At 47.7% G+C, this 14858-nt stretch overlaps 1 protein-coding gene across 1 annotated transcript in view; it reads left to right on the top strand.

Moving 5' to 3' along the window:
* Nucleotides 1-14858, top strand: part of LOC139103448 (zinc finger protein castor homolog 1) — a 119280-nt gene that overhangs the window by 14782 nt on the left and 89640 nt on the right. Inside the window, exon 2 of the mRNA XM_070658118.1 lies at nucleotides 7542-8301. The gene's annotated coding sequence lies outside the window, so the exon portion shown is untranslated. The remainder of the gene's footprint in view (nucleotides 1-7541; nucleotides 8302-14858) is intronic.

The raw sequence follows: 14858 nt of genomic DNA, 5'->3' as shown, positions 1-14858 counted from the left end.
CTTATAATCGCCTTTTCGTATGCGAAGAAATGCACGTATGTCTCCCGCGCCGTTGAGAGCGCCGAGAGAGTCGAGTGACGTTTTAAACTAACGAGGGCCCGTTCACGGAACGTACGTGCTTTTCTGAACAAGTGAGTAGATCGAGAAAAAGAGCTCGAGCCATTGCCGAGATAGTTTTGCAAAACTTTTGAAAGCTACGTGTCAGCGAATCCGTAATGCACGGTGAACGGCCTTTATCAAACCGTTTCCCAGTATTAATCTCGATAAACAACGGTGATCTAATCTATCGTGTGATGATTTACTAATAAAGCGTATTATAGCAATGGCTCGTCGTTGTATTTCCTTTTCCGAGAAGGCAGAGATCAGCCACGATGAAGGAATCCGATATCCTATTGTTTCGTTTCGAGCTAGGCTAATTTATATGAATATGAACCTACCAGTTTCTCCTCCGTTCGACAACAAAATTTGATCGCGCTTCTTTTCGCACGTGTTTAAAAAGTTGTAGATTAAAGAAGAAAAAAGAAATGCTGCTTTACTGGCTGATACGTGGTAATAGCGATAACGTCGCTAAATTTCCCCTTCGTTTCTTCATCCTCTGCAAAATAGTCTTTCGTATCGTCGACCTCTTCCACCCTCTCTAATTGACCACGATTCGCGATCTCACGCGGGACGTAAGATCGTGGGACACGAGGATGGGACGGAAGGAAACGAAAGGGAGCGGTCTTTAGGCAGGGCGGGCGCGATTTTTGAAATTTCAAATCCGGATTTGCGTTGCAGATGCGAAGGGCCCAGGCAATGTCGCGGTCGCGGAGTATAATGTTTTCCTCTCAATTAAGCCTTAATTAAGTTAAAATTAACATCGTGGAACTCACCCGCCTTCCCCCATGTGCCTTCCGAGAGCACCCACCTCGCGTCTTCTCTCCAGCTTTGGGTGGCCTGAACGGCGGTACAGCCGTCGTCAAAATTCTCCAATCTCGCTTTTGTCAAGCTACGATCTAAATTTTAAGATAATAAATCTAGCTGCGATTTAATTAACGTAATTAAAAAAAAAATTATTACGTCTTCATAAATATGGAATCGCACACTTGTGCGAATAAATAGTTCTCTCATTGCGTGAAGTAAAGCTTTATTATAATTAAAAAAAAAAAATTTAATCTACTACATTTCACGGCAATTAAATTTAATATTTAATATCATTAATTTTTTTCCGGGGCACGCAACGGTGCTATTTTATTCCATCGCCAACTACATAGAAAAATCATTACGATTGTCGCAAATAATTAAAACAGACGTGGACCTTTCCTCCCCGAGCTTACTCTCGCTCTCCCTGTCGCCGTTCGCGAGGCTGAAATTCTTGCGCGAGGATGTACGAGCTGGTGGCTAGCACCACCGCGAAGGTGTCCACCATCACCGGCGCGTACGTGTGGTATGGGTTATACTGGGAATCGAAAGCCTTTCAGATAAACCAGCCTTCATTAGGGCGAGGATGATCGGACAACCCGATGCCCAGGCGTTGCTGCCGCTGTTGGTACTTCTGCCGTTGCTGATGCCCGGCAAGGTCTGCCTATCGCCGGTGTGACCACGACGTGGACGAGGATTGACCGTGGGCACGCGGGAGAGCGAGAGAGCGACAACGAGATTCACGTGTCCCCGTGTGTGTCCCCCCCCCTTCCCCCCTCGATTCCGCGTTGGTAAATGCACCCGTGCGTCGATGCCCCGTGTAGCCGAGGGATTATGCTAAAGGGACACACGTACGTGCAACTGGGGTAATTGTCCACATTACCGCGCCTGTATCTATTAACTCGTGGTTCTTGCATTTAGATAGAACGTGACCAAATTGCCGTAAAGAAATTAAAAAAAATATATTTAAACCATAATGGTATAATATTTTTTTTTCTTAATTAATTTATTCGCGCTGGCTTTTTTTTACGATTTATTTAAGCATTTTGATAAATTCAGGCACGGTAGTTTGGAGAATTGTTCTACGATCTCGCTTCTGGCAGAGTCGCGTCACTGCGTCGCGGAGAAATCTGTCTCAGGTGGTACGAGAACTGTCAAACCGGGCACGCTGAATTATAACATCGAAATATTGAATAGTGAAACGGTAAATGATAAAATTAATAATACAACGGTGCGAAACGGATACTATCGCGGCGCGGATGCGGCGGGCACGCGGCAGCTGCCGATGCTCGTATGCAAAATCGTAGATGACGGATCGCTCGTCATCCATCATTCGAGCTACGCGGAATGTAATATCTGTTGAGCCTAATTTACTCTAATGAAATACAAATCGGAGATACGTTACAACGTAGTTTGCACATCGGCGAGCATATTATTACACCGATCGGCCGTAATTATATTTAATACGTGCTCGGGACGATCGGTCAACGTTGATTGCCGATATCGCCGTGTAATTTGCCCGCGTTTCGATGTAAAGGAACGGCGCTCACGATAATTCGGTGACATTTTCCACGACGAGTACGCAACTTGTCGGAGCAAGGAGAGGCCGAGCTCCGGTCATGTGCGGCTGGACGTAGTCGCGGTGAGTAATGACGCGTACAGCGAAACGGTGGGAAGGGGGCGAGGGGGGACCGAAAGGGGAGAACCTCAAGTCGGAGACTAGGACAGCCGATTTTCCCGCGAACGTCTCCGTTCTCTTTAACGACGGGAGCGAGATAGATTTTCAAGAACGATTATACGGGGCACGGCGCGCCGCGCGCGGTCAATTTCCTCCCGCGCCGCCGTCCTTCGTCCTCGGCGTTGCTCGTCGTCGCAAAAAGGCGGCCGTCGCCTCTCCGATTTTTATTCGATCCGCGCGCGTAATTCTATTGTTTTCACGGACTATTAAGTTTCCGGTAATGGCCCGCTTCCGGTTAAGCCGAGGCGGCCCTCGTGGGCTAAGCGAGGAGCGATCTCCTCGAATGCAGGAAAGGGCGCGCCCGAGCCTAATTCGGGCTTTAAAAGATTAAGGCGAGGCGCATGCCCTCGGTACGACTTTTTCAACCTCCATTTCTATCGCGACCTGCCGTTCCACCTTTACCCCCGTGCTCTACGCCGACTTTCTCTCCCTCTCTGCCTCTTTTTCTTTCTCTTTTTCTCTCTGTCTCTCCTTGGCTGGGCTCGTTTATACGGTAACGAACATTTATTTCGCTTCCTTTCTCACGTCGTTTGTCGTGTTTCTGGTGCGCGGCCACGTGAAAGTACTACCGATGGATACCCGTTTCCTTTTTCCGGATGGCTAGAATCTTTAATTTGCGCATCCCTGTCTCTTTAAAAAGAAAAATTTTATCAGCGAATAATTCGGTCCATACCAGTGATAGCGGAATTTACAATTTATTTTGTAATACTTGTGGGAATCCGTATTAATTATATCCCAAGTAAAAAATTAAAATCTATTCTACTGTTCGGTGAGAATTTCCGGGTGATCAGTTATCCTTTCGTTTAGAGATGAATAATTGATTTAATTACTAACTTGTTTTGAATTAATTTTTCAATTTTTTAATTTGAGACGAGAAAAACATGTGTAGCTGTCATTAATCTCGAGATATTGATTTCGAGGATCGTGATAACACGAAATCTAGGAAACGACGTTAGATCTTTTTTTTTCTTTTCCAATACTGCGACCGCTAATACGTTAAGATCGCTAATTCGTAGTTGTCCTCGAGGCGGAGGAAGGCGAAGCGTGCTTCCAACGCACCGTTGTCTTCACGTCGAAGCGTGCACGCCGCGTTTTGTGTACGTAAAAGCTTCAGCGGGGGAGGGAGAGACGGAGATGGAATGATAGAACGAGAAAAGAGATACCGAAACGGCGGGCGAGAGGGAGAAATTTGGCGGAGGAGAAGCACTCCGGTGGAGGAAGAGAGGAGAGGGCCCCGGAGGAGAGGGAGCGAACGTCCTCGCGGAGACCCTCGAGGTTGGTCAGAGGTAACTCCGCCTCGCGTCCGCCTCTTGTACCCGATTGGATAGCAAATTCTCCCGCCTCGAGGCTCATTTGTTTATTAATGTTGTAATCACCCGCGTGATCCTCTTTTGTCCCGCCGTTCCTCCGTCTCCGCCGTCCGCGCCGTCTCTTGTCCCGCGGAATGCGACCAGTTTCGTCTCGCTTCTTGCAAAGCTCCTCGTCCTTCGGGCGCGCCTCTTCCTCTCCGCGTACACGCGCGAGGGAGAATATCGCAGAAGGAGAAAGAAAGAAAAGAGAGAGAGAGAAAAGTGTTCTCTCACGAGAGAGCTGGTACCTCTCGTTTGCTCGCCCTTCGTCTCTTCCACCCTTTCTTTCTTTCTCCTCCTTTCTCTTTCCTTTATCGAGAGGTTCGCGCTCTCGGCTCGCCCTTGCTCCTCGCGCAACCGCATCTCTTTTTCTTCCTTCCTCCCTCGAGCTCTTTCTCTCGCGTTCCGCGCGGTGTTATCGCTCACGAGTCTCTCCTCAGTCTCGCTCATTTTCCTCCTCCCCTCTCGTCGAAGCCCTCTTCCTCGGTGATTCTTATTGTCCGCGTCGTTCTTCTTCTTTTCCTCTGTCCCGCGGGTGGCTCTTTTTCCGTCCGAGTTCACACCGCGGTGAGTGCTTCTCTTTCTCTCTTTCTGTCCCCTCTTGGTTCGCCGCCTCCACCTACCGCGTCAACCCTTTTCCCCGCGTCCCTTTTTGTCGCTGTCGATCGCGGTGTTCTGCACTCCTCGAATTTAAACGCGGCGTCGCGCCGGTGTCTTGTATCGCCTTCGTAAATGAACGAGGGGTATGCCGTCGTTTTATTGCGGCGCGCGGGGCGATTGCTATTAAAAGCCTTGTTTTATTCACTTTCGTTAGTACGCGCGCGCGCGCGCTTTCGGCCGCCGTGTTTTTGTCACGGGGATTAATAGCCCCCCGGCGTGACGTTGTGTCGCTCGCGGGTGCGAAGTGCGCTCTATGCATCTCGATCGGAAGATTCGTGCCCCTCGGAACGGAGACGTGGCGGGAGAAGATGAGAAAGAAAAAGGAAAAAGAAAAAAAAAAAAGAAAAAGAAAAAACGCGCGCCGACTAAAATCGTCAGTGGGTCAGAGCCGGGCTCCTTCGATTTTCTCTTCATTTTTTTTAGAGCTTTCCACCGGCGCGCTTTCCGAAATGCGACGCACTGTTTGTTTGAACTGTCGCGGCGCGTGACGGGGCAGGAAATGTTTTCGGAAATCGACGTTCGTCCGCATTTACTCGGCAGCCTGACATCTGAAATCCAAGACACATCGTCCGTCCAGGACGATATCTCCGCGTTTCTCCGCGCAAGCTTAGCCTCACCCCGTGCTGCACAGATATCCAGCGGGATATTCTTGGATATCCATTGAAACGCATAACGACACTGATATTTCTCTGCTTACTTAATTATTATTAATTTGTTATTAAAATAATTAATTAAATAAAATTTTTTTTAAGAATTTATAATGTTTTTAAGCGACCTATGCGCAATTAAATAAAAATTAGAATAAGAATTAGAAAATGTACCAAGATGAACGAACTTCGCTGCGGCGAAGCGAAGAACGTTACAATTCTAATGTACGTTTCTTAGTTTACCGAAGACGCGAGAGCATCTCGGCGATCAATTTTTGCCATTCGAAGACGCGTTTAATTCCGCGGCCTACGAATTCATAGTCGTTCGAGCGTCTATTATCGCCGTGTCAGCGCGGCGGGATCGTCGAGTCGGCGGCATTCTTCGGGTCGTGCCGCCGGTTATTACCCGGCGTGTAACCCATTGTGCTCTTTCTTTTTCATCGAAAGTAATGAGCCACCGAGGCACGTGGTCATTAACACATAGGAATCATAATTAACCGAAGCGCGAGGCGGCCGCTAGGATTATTCCGCGGTCTCCTACCGAGTTAATGAATCTACGACTTTATTCAAATCAACTAAACACGCCCTTTCCACACGAGGAGTAAAATCAAAACCGTCACTCGTTCTCAACCCTTCAAAATCCGAACGGGGAGATTTTCACCACTCAGGGAAAAAAAAAAAAAAAAAAAATAAGTTTAGGAACAGCTGAGACCGCTTCTTTTGATCAGCGGACGGATAATTAATTTTTTCCCCAATTATCAGGCAGCCAATAACTTCATTTAAATATCGCGACGAGTTATTCGTCGATGAAGGTGCATATTATCGTAAAATTCCTGGCGCGCGGTGCGCGCATTATAGAATATGTTACAGCTACCGCACGTTACAGAGAAACGCGTATTCGTCGGCGAAGTTTCCGTTTCTTTGCGCGGCGACGACGTGTCCCAAATGTAGAATTCCATGGCGTGAAGGGAAGGCGTGGCCGCGCCGCGCTTCGTTGTTATTCCGAAATGACGAATCATAATGTATAATGCCCGTGCCTTTTTCGCCGTGGACGTGTTGGTGCACGTAGGTGCACCTGTCCGTGAAGTCCGCGCTTCGTGGTAAGCGATATACGTTCCCCCTCGTTTCCCTCGCCTTCCCCGCGAACCTTTCCTGCGTGCATTTCCATCCTCGGTCGCCTTCTTCTGCTTCTTCTTTCTCCCTGCTTCTCGTCACACTTCGTTCTTTCCGCCCGCACGGACCCTCGGTTCCCCCTTTCCCCCTCTCGGTATCGGGCTGACTAGTACGTACACGGCTTATTCAAATGAACCCGGGGATTGTCTGATGTATCTCGGGAGGCTAACTGGATTCTCAAAATTAAAAAGAAGAGACCTCGGGCAACGCGCTGCGTCGCGGACCCGCCGAAACCCACGAAGTCCGGACGGACGATCTCGCGCCTCGTGGACCCCATCTCGGGTGCTCTTGTTTCGTCTTCCGCGCGCCTCGTTCCTCTCGCGGGATCCTCCTTCGTCTTCGTTAATGCCCCGACTTCGTCATCGTATCCGCTCGCGCGTCCGTATCTCTAGCCTCGGTCCCGCTCCGATGCCTCGTTCTCGTTTCTTTGCCGGCCGCATAAAATTGTAAAGGCGCGGCGCATCGAGAGGCACAATGCGAAGAATGACGATCGTAATCTGCCCGTAATCGAATAGAATAACGTTCCTCAATTTCTAATATAAAAAAGAAAAAAAAAATACGCTGCGAGAATTAGTCTAGAACGATTATAACGATGATTATAGTGGCGACAATATGGGGGATCAAAGATTGACAATGGGTCTCGGAATCGCGAAAAAACATACGAGCGTCGAACTGGACGATGCTTCGTTTTAAAGAAATACATCTCGAGCTCTCGACGAGCTCGTAAAACGTAAACATAACTCGGCGTTCGAGCTCCGACGCTCTCGAGCTCTCCGCTTTGTTTTTTATTTTCGCGAGGACACCGCGCAATTGACGATCGGCTCTATCGTCTCGCTCTCTCACTCGGTTCTCTCTTTCCCTCCAAGGGCCGAAATCTCTAACGGCCATTTTAGTCTATGTACGGAAGCTCGGACGCGCGGACGCGTCGCCGATCACTCCGCATTTATGCGTATTTTTAACCGCGGATAGGAAGTTCTCGCTCGCGAATATGTGTCGACATCGTCGACTGAGAAGCGAGCGATCGTTTTCTGTACCCGTGTCATTCTGATCGTCGTTCTCTGCTTCGTTTTGCAGCTCGGAAAAGTGTTTGGGAAAAGACAGGTTACGTCGAAGTCGGAAAGGCGCGGAGCGTCCGACCTGAACTTCGTCGCGTCGTCAGCGTCGCCACCGTCCAGCATTACCGGCCCGCTTCACTCGGCATCATCTTCAGCGGGTTCCAACAGCCGCCATTAATGGAGCGCGAGGGAATCCGCACCACGTCCGTCATCTTCGTCGCGGCCATGATTTTCGTCCCGTATCGAGCAAGTGACTTGAGGGACTCGAGGAGGATAAAGTGCACCTGATACAAGTCCCCGGCGTCGATCATTCCGCCGACGAGGATCGATCGCGGAATCGAACGGTGACTCCTGGACATCGTCGCCTTACGCCGCAGCCAGTATCTCGTCTCGGGCTCGTGAACGACTCGATCGAAGACCCGGTGGAAGTATAAAGCAACGCCAGGAATATCAGGAACGTAAATTTATACAATGAACAATCTTTCGTCGGACTTTTTAATTTTATTTGTGAAAAATCGCCGCGATAATCCGCCGTTATTCTCTTGGTTGGTCGTCTCTCGTATGATGGTGTTAGTGACGAGCGACAGTGATAATAAAATAAAAACAGAGCAGTGTAATATAGTGGCAAGTGATTTCGAGTGGTACGAGACGTCAGGATAATCTGGAGTACTGCCACGACAGACGGGAAGGAAGGAAGGAAGGACGGGAAGGAAGGAAGGAAGGAAGGATGGACGGAAGAATGGACACAAAACGACCTAACCTAACCGAGAGCTACAAATGTAAGTCGACTATAAGTCACTCTATTATAACTCTATTATAACAAATTATTCTAATTAATCAATGCCCCCAAATATGACGCGCGCGATTTAACATTATAAACCGTAATTTTTTAAGAACAACTTATCATTTTATTTTGCGTCCATCGTTTCTATCGTTTCCGCAAGCCGATTGTCCCCGGTCTATATACGAAAGTCAACGCAGCAGAAATTGCGTAACCACATTCTCGCCGGAGAATGCAGCCGCGACATTAAGGGCGTATTTAGCGAGCCCTTGCCCCTCGTGATCTATGTTGGCAAGGGTCGAGCGTTTAAATCTCGTTCTCTCCGCACCCCGAGAATCCCGCTCGATACCAGCCTCAAAAAGGAAGCATTCTTCCTCTTACGTACGCGGCGCCCGTTGTGTATATCCGCTTGCACCCGTTACAAATTTTCGATGTCACCCGACACTTGCCGTTGACTTTGTGCACGCTTCGTCCCCGAAAATTGGTAGAAAACGCAAGCCAGAGATCCTTTTACGCAAGGCCGTCTCTCAAACCGAGCTCGCTTTTTTTTTTCTTTTTTTTTTCCCTCTTTCTCTCATCACCATTGTGCGTTCTGTAGATTTTCGAAAATCGATCACAATAGTAACGCCAGGCGACGACAAAGTACGTGACTCGTCACGTCCTTTCAGCTGCTCCGAATTTTTTTTTTTTTCCTAAAGCAAATAGATATAAATTAGTTGATACTCGCGACAGTTAAAAATGTGTATTTTTTTTTTTGTACTATCCGTCTCTTATTTAATATTAAAAAAAAAAAAAAGATTTACGTACGTAGAGATATCTCTCGATCTAGAACGTTAATGCAAGAGTAAAAATTCTATTTAATCAGAAGTCTTTAATTGTTTTTCCGTCGCGTTAGCGACATTAATTGAACCGGTGTTTCGGCGTTTTATCGAAAAATTGGATCTACAATCGGAGGAACGAAAAGCTGGCTGCTCGTAAAAGATGCGAGATTATGGGTCATTATCGAGAACGAGATTTCGAGCGGAGGAGGCTACGCGATTCCAATCGAATCGAAATACCGCGCGATGAGGTAACAGCCGAATGACTTGCGAATTCGCGAAACCGATCGTAATTTAAATTCGAAAGTTTTGTCCGCTCCCGGAACTCCTACGTGGTAAATGACATTTCGTATCGATTGATCGGTCGTCCGATTCGATACATATACCTACGCGCGGCTCGCCGGGGCGTTTCGATGTTAGAATCAAACCCGACGGCCGTGTCGACAATGGAAACGTTCGCGATCCAAGTCGTTAAGCAACACCCGTACGACGGAACGATATTGTCGCCGGTATTCGCTTACGTTTTAAAAGCTTTAAAGGTCGCAGCGAGAACTACTTGTTCGCTATAAATTTGTTTTTTTTTTTTTTAAGTTTAGATTAAACAACTTAAATTTATTTTTTAATAAACGTGCAAATAGATATTTCTTTTTAATTTTTAATCACGAGCAATAACGTTTCAAAGCGAACGTTTTTGATCGTTGAGAATAATTGCCGAGGTAGGCCGATAATTGCAATAGTCGACGCGGTTGGAGAAGCTTTGTTCGATTTCACAGACAATACCCTTTCATTTGACATCTTTGTCGTCGACGGTATCCAGTCTCTGCCGGTTGCAGACGCAACAGTTTCTCGTGGTGGGGCACGTTTTACCAAGAAACGACTAAGCATAATATTGATATAGCTGGTGCACGGAGCGGTGTAGATATCGTTCATGCCTTGATACCATCCAACAGGAGAGATCCCTCTCGCATTCGTTCGATCCCTGGAAACTCGCCAGGGTCAGCTACGCTCGGCCGGTATTGCGATTCAGACGGACCCTTTTTTCCGTTGGACCCCCGGAGGCTGGGATAACGCGAGCGTGGGTGGCCGTTTCGTATTTCTGCGATTGCATCTCATTAGGTCTTATCATAATTCCTTTGTCCGTTCGCTGCCTTCGCGTTAAACCGTATCGGCCGATAATAATCTCGGATATTCCCGTGCATTTTTTAATTGCGAATAAATCGCCGGGCATAAATATCACGACGATCCGCCGCGTCGAACAAGCGGCGATATAACGCGAGAGGTCTCGTTAAAAAATGCCGAACGATTTTTACGGACGTATCTTGTTTAATCCGCACCGCTCATCCGGGAGTTCGTACGAAAGTGGAAATGTCTCCTCGCCGAGATATCATCGTTACGATGTCACGTATGCATCTGGTCGACTCAGTGGAACAGATAACAGGTTCCGAGTGTTGTGATGACGTTTTACACCAGTTTTAATTTCTTGATTGTCGAGATAAGAACGGAAACAGAGCTAGGATCTGCATTCTGGAGACACGTTTTTTTTTTTCTTTTTTTTTCCTTGCTATAAATAACTTGAGAGAAAATTTTTTATTATTTCCGATATAAAGGTTAACGAAGAATAATTCGATACCGATACTTCGAACGCAATACAGATTGTCAATCCTCGCAGTAAATTTAATTTAATTTCTCGCGTTATCTTCGGCGCATAGTAACGAGCTCTTGAATCACCTCGATCGAGTGCGCTAACTAACTTTAGATATTATCGGCCGCTCGCCAGCGGGTCTAATTGCGACCGGATTAATACAAATCGACAAACGAACCCGATAGAATTCGATATTAGGATGCGCCGTTTGCATTTATATTGTTTTATGTCGTCGGCGGTAATCGGGTAGTTTTACGAGTCTGCGAGTTATATCCGCGGTCGGGTAACTGCGGATTGGCTCGTCAATCGGCGCAATAATACTCGGTTACCCGAACAGTTAGAGGCCGAGCCTGCGGAGAGCCCGTACTATCGTAAAGGGACATAATAATCCGCGGCCAGTACCCGGCTAGATATAATGAGACGATTGACCCGATGGGGAGCACCTGGACGGTCGAAAGATATCGGCGCTGACACGGCTTTTGCGGCTGCACCAGCTGTGACCGTCGGGGTCACTCGTCAGGTCACTTTCCGCGATCGGTTCACCTGTCGAAAAGACCGGGCGCTCGCTCGCACCAACGATAAGTCAAGCCCTGTCCACCTGCGACCGAACAATACACGGACGCGTCCTGGCCTTTCGCCGCTCGGCGCTCGCCGCTCGCATGCAAACGTACTTCTCGCGAAGGGTACACCTCGAATTCTTCCGCGGGTTAAATTATTGCCGCTAATAAATTATTCGCAGACTACCGTATCGAGCGGGCACGATTATCAGTTTAACAACGTTATGACATTCGGCGGAGGCAGTTTGCGGTTGAGTGATCAAGTGTGATATACGATCGTTCTTATATTTTATTATTAGAATAATACGTTCTCTGAATTATTTTGCTTGAATTTCCGATCGGTTTATTTCGTTAATATAATTAGCTGGATATATATATATTTTTTTTACTTTTAATATTTCGTGTTTTATTAAAAATAACGTTTTATTAAAAAAACGTTTTTTTTTCTTTTTCTTTTTTTTTCGGTAAAAGCGTCACGTAGAAACGTGCAGCGGCGGTTGATTACTTAACTAAGTCGCGTAAGTGGTGTCGCCTTGACGATTGTTTCGCCGGTAAAATCCGGGCTATTAATAACACAGGCGGGTCGTAAGTCAACCTGATCTCTACCTGCGGTGCGACATTTCGCGCACCCTGTTCTCGGGCAGGTACAATGCAAGGAGGCGGTTGCCCACACAAAACTCTGGCTCGCACTTCGAGAAACGCACGCCTGGCCGGTTCTGGTGCGGAGTGTACGCGATAAGGACAGTATTTCGATTCGAAAGGCAGCGAATTCGAGTCACGGCGGATATCAATTGTCGACAACGAAATCAGCGAAATTATTCAAGTCGCTGACAATGACGGAAGCAACGGTTGCGTTTCGCTTTCGTATTGCAATGCCCGACGCCTTTCTAATAAAATTACGGTCGCTCTCGTAAATTAAGGAGAAAAATTCAACCGCGCGTGAATAATTTTGTTGCCCGCAATTTAACGTTAATTAAACTCATCGTTCGGCGAGTCGCGATTTTTTACGAACTCAAATTTTTGCCCTCGGCAAAGGTCTGCGCCGAGGTTGAACCAGATTCGATAACGCACAGAGGAGAGAGAGAGAGAGAGAGGGGGAGGGGGGGAAAAAACGCGTGCAACCCTACAGATTTTGTCCAGTATGCTAATCAGCCGATAAATCAGCGAGGACATTCTCAGCTTGCCGATTCATTACCGAAATGGCAGCTGCCAATTGGCGCGTGTGCCGATTACAACGGCTCGTCGTTGCGCGCGGGGTGGCTCTCTCGCTAAAGAATAGAACGAGCACGAGTGACGTTTGACTTGACGATCGATGCCGTTACTTTCGTGGGATTAAAAGAGCAATGGAAATTAGATGAGATTTATGATAGCGGCGCACAATGCTTTGGTCATGTTTCAGTCGCCCTACTGATATATTTTAATATCTAATATATATATCTATATTTTTTTAGAAACTTAAATCTATATTAATAATAAAAAAAAAAAAAGTAAAAATCACGGGACGACCTAAGTTAATTAAAAATTTCCTCGCGTTTTTTTATATATTTTTTTTTACGTCTGCGAGAATTATGTGGCAATCGCGACTGCTGTTTATCGGTGTTTAACGGGGCGCGAACGTCGTGCCCGTGGTCTGAAACTTTTTGCCATCCCGGGGATTTTAATTCCAGTCATGCCCTTGGTGGCGCGGGTATTAACGTTACAGCCGGACGGCCGAGAGAACATCGTAATGCACATCTCGTCGAAGCCTCTCTCTCTCTTCGCGGCACGCGCGACAAAATGCCAAACAGATGTCTGATAGGCCAGAACGACGTATCGGGTTTTGCTATCTAACGATGCGTTCACAGAACCATCCATCCAAATCTGCCCGAGGCGCGCGCGCCGACTTTCCGTCTAACTTTCTTTCGCGCTTGCCATTTATCAACGCGCGCATTAATATATTCCCGAAGCGGTGCAGCTGTCGGGGACGAGCCTGTCCCGGCCTACAATGGGCAGGGATGGAAATGATTTTCCGCGGCCAGGAGGTGCGCGGATCTGCGCGCGAGATAGCACGCGAGGTATTGAGGCTAGGCGCGATAACGTAAAAAAAAAAAAAAATAAAAAGAGAAAAAAAGGCGAAAGTAGGATAGGGCGAGGGGGGAAGGGCGGAGGTGTGGTGGTTAGGTGGCGGTTTTCAATCGGCAATCAATGAAGCGCGTCCGCTGGATTAAAGGTCCAACGAGGAGAGATAGATCTAGATTCGCGGTACTGACTGAGCCAATCGGATCTGGTTCAAGGAACCCCGGGGACCGCGACGGCATTTGCAATGCAAAGCAGGGAACCGCCGGGGCTACTGGCGGACGAGACGGGCGCGCACACGCCATACATCCTTTTCCATCGCGTTGCTCGCCCTCCTCGTCGCGCCACGACACATGGCTACGTTCGATTATTTAGATATGCAGATGATCCGCCCGGGCGAGAGAACGAAAGGGCGAAACGGGCCCGAGGTGGAGAGATGAAGCGAGACGCCGCGGTCCTCGGTCTTTTTACTCGGGACGAGTCAACGCGAGTCGCGTGTATGTTAATAAACGCTCGGGAAAGGGTGTTCGCCACCCCTCTCACTTCTCCCAAAAAAAAAAAATTTCCCCCCCGCCTCCATCCACGCTACGCGAAGGGCGCTTATTGTTGGCCACTGCTAGGAATTTGCATGTCGACGCACTTTTCGACGTTAGGACGAATGGGGTGGTCCCGACGGCTAGAATCCGGATAACAAAGTTGGTCCCATTTCTCAAAACCTTTAAATGTGTGTTCATTTTTTTTATATTGCTTCGCGCGTTTGATACGCAGAATAATTATTTCACCATATATTAAAAATAAAAATACCTATAATAGAGAAGTTTCTAACGGAAAGAAAATTTAACTAACGCTTTACACAATTTAATTAAAAAAAAAAGAAGATTTTTCTTTATAGTTGTTGAAAAATTTTTTATATTCGAAAGAAATGTGGGCACTTTGAAAAATCCTCGCGGTGAAGGTACTAACTTAATGGACGTGAAAGCGGGGAGACACGCGCTAAGCCTAAAATGCCGCTTGCATACGAGATCACGCGTGTACGCGCACACGCGACCAATGTTCGCTTGGTAGCGGCCGGCTCTACGATATTTTATCGCGCACTTATCTCCGTATGAAACTGGAAACTGTTGTAATCGATTGCATTTTTCAAACGGCCGATTAGACACGCGTCGCCGGAATATATCGAAAGCGCGCATAGCGTCGACATTACGGCCGCGAACGTTAAAGCCGTGTATAAATAGAGAGGCATGCGGTCAGTTAGCGCGTGCTTGCATTAATGCGGCGAAATGCATGCCGGCGAGCGTAACTCGTGCGGAACGCGTTCTTCCGATTTCCGCGGTTTCGCCGGGGAACAAATCGCGCGTGGGTTGCTCCTCTGGTTAGCTGAGGCGCTAGCGAAACTGGGACACGATCGAGATCTCGCGCGAAATCTCTCGAGCTTGTTTCGCTGCGGAACTACACGCACGTAGCTGTACATTAACCGCGAATA

The sequence above is a fragment of the Cardiocondyla obscurior genome, linkage group LG06 (assembly GCF_019399895.1).
Source record: "Cardiocondyla obscurior isolate alpha-2009 linkage group LG06, Cobs3.1, whole genome shotgun sequence".
In the NCBI taxonomy this organism is placed as follows: domain Eukaryota; kingdom Metazoa; phylum Arthropoda; class Insecta; order Hymenoptera; family Formicidae; genus Cardiocondyla; species Cardiocondyla obscurior.
Note: the sequence above shows the minus strand (reverse complement) of the source record. Positions and strands in the feature narration are given on the sequence as shown.